Source organism: Pteropus vampyrus, unplaced genomic scaffold (genome assembly GCF_000151845.1).
Source record: "Pteropus vampyrus isolate Shadow unplaced genomic scaffold, Pvam_2.0 Scaffold543, whole genome shotgun sequence".
NCBI lineage: Eukaryota > Metazoa > Chordata > Mammalia > Chiroptera > Pteropodidae > Pteropus > Pteropus vampyrus.
Genome location: NW_011889324.1, coordinates 111,677 through 113,888, shown reverse-complemented (window position 1 = coordinate 113,888; position 2,212 = coordinate 111,677).

Below are 2,212 nucleotides of genomic sequence, written 5' to 3'. Positions count from 1 at the left end.
GAATAAACAAGAGATTTAAAGAAAGTAATCACTTTCAAGAGATGCTCAATAGCATTAATAATTCAAAAACTGGAAATTAAAGAAAAATTACTTTTTGTATTTATCAGGCTGCCAAAGATGAAAAATGTAAATAATAGCCAGCATTATGCAGGAATTGGCAAAACAGGCATTTTCATACTATGTGAAAGGCATGTAAATTGAAGCATCTATTTTTGGAAGATAATTTGGCACTATCTACTATAATAAAATGTATTTATACCATTTAATTCAGAAATTAGTCTTTGACAAATTTATCTTACAAAATCCTCTTTTAAATATACAAGCACGTATATTTAAAAACATAAAAATTAATTGCAGAAATATTTATAAGATTGGAAAATTAGAGGAGTGAAAAAAATTAGAAGAGTGCAACACCAGCAAAATAGTGAAAAACTGGAAATGACTAAATGTCTATCAAAAAATAGTTATGTTTGAGTATAGTACATTCAAACAATCAAATATTCCACAGATCTAAAGAGAATGAAGCTTTCTTTGTATCGATAACAATATGTCCAAGATATATTAAGTGGAAAAATATCTTGCAACAAAGCTGTAATTGTTTTGTAAAAAAAAATATGTAAATGCACCTTTAAATTAATGAAACATATACATAAAATGTTAATAATGTTTTTAACTGGGAAGTGGAAAAGAGTAATTTTCCCCTTTTTGCTTTTATGCATTTTAAAATTTTTATAATGAAAATGTAATATTTGTGTAATAAACAACAAAAATGAGAATATATTTTCATCAGAAATTATTAAAGTCTATGACTGGAAGCTTAGGTTATGTAATATCCAATAAATTTAACATACTATAATTTTTTTTTGGATCCATGCAATGTAAAGGTATAACTTCAGAGAAATTATATATGAAGTTTAAAAGGGTGAAGCCACACTTTGGTGACAGGAGAAGGTGTATCCAAACTCACTTTCAAGAATTGACATTACTTCAGAAAATAAGAGAAAAAAATAGATAAAAGTGTAAATTCATAACAGACACAGTTACCAAAACAATTTTGAGAAAGAAAAACAATGCTGGAGACTTTACGCTCCCTGATTTCAAACTATATCACAAAGCTATAGTAATTAAAGTAGTATGGTATTGACATAAAAACAGACACATAGATCAATGAAACAAAGTAGAGAGTCCAGAAATAAATCTACTCATATATGGACAATTAATTAATGACAAAAGAGCCAAGAATATACAAAGGAAAAAGGGTAGCCTTCTCAATAAATGGAGTTGAAAAAATTAGACAGCCACCTGAAACACCATACACAAAAAATAACTTAAAATGGGTTAAACAATTGAACATTAAAGACCTAAAATCATAAAACTCTTAGAAAAAACTGTAAGCAGTAGCTCTTTAACATAAGTCTTGAAAGTGATTTTTTAAATTTGACACCACACACAAAAACAAATAAAACAAAAAAGCAAAAATAAACAAGTGGGACTACGTCGAACTAAAAAGCTTCTAAAGCAAAAGAAACTATCAATGAAATAATAAGGCGACCTACTGAATAAGAGAAAATATTTGCAAACTATATATCTAATAAAAGGCTAATATCCAAGAGATATAGAGAACTTAATAGCAAAAAAACAAACAATCTGATTAAAAAATAGGCAGAAGATCTGAATAAACATTTTTCCAAAGAAGACATACGGACATCCAACAGGTACATGAAAAGAAGCTCTATATCATTAATCATCAGGAAAATGCAAATCAAAATCACAATGAGATATCATCTCACATTTCTTAGAATGATTATTATTAAAAAGTCTAGAAATAACCAGGGCTGGTGAAGATGTGGAGAAAAGGAAACACTTGTGCACTGTTGGTGGGAATGTAAATTAGTGCAGCCACTATGAAAAACAATATGGAAATTACTCAAAAAATTAAAAATAAAAAAATCATGTGATCCAGTAGTTCCATTTTTGGGTATTTTTCTGAAGAAAATGAAGATACTAACTCAAAAAGATAAATGCACCCCTATGTTCATTGCAGCACTATTTACAATAGCCACGATATTGAAACAACCTGTTTCCATTGACAGATGAATGGATAAAAAATGTGCTATATATATTCAATGAAATATTATTTAGCCATAAATAGAATAAAATCTTGCTATTTGTGACAACATAGGTGAATCTCTAGGACATTGTGCTAAGTGAG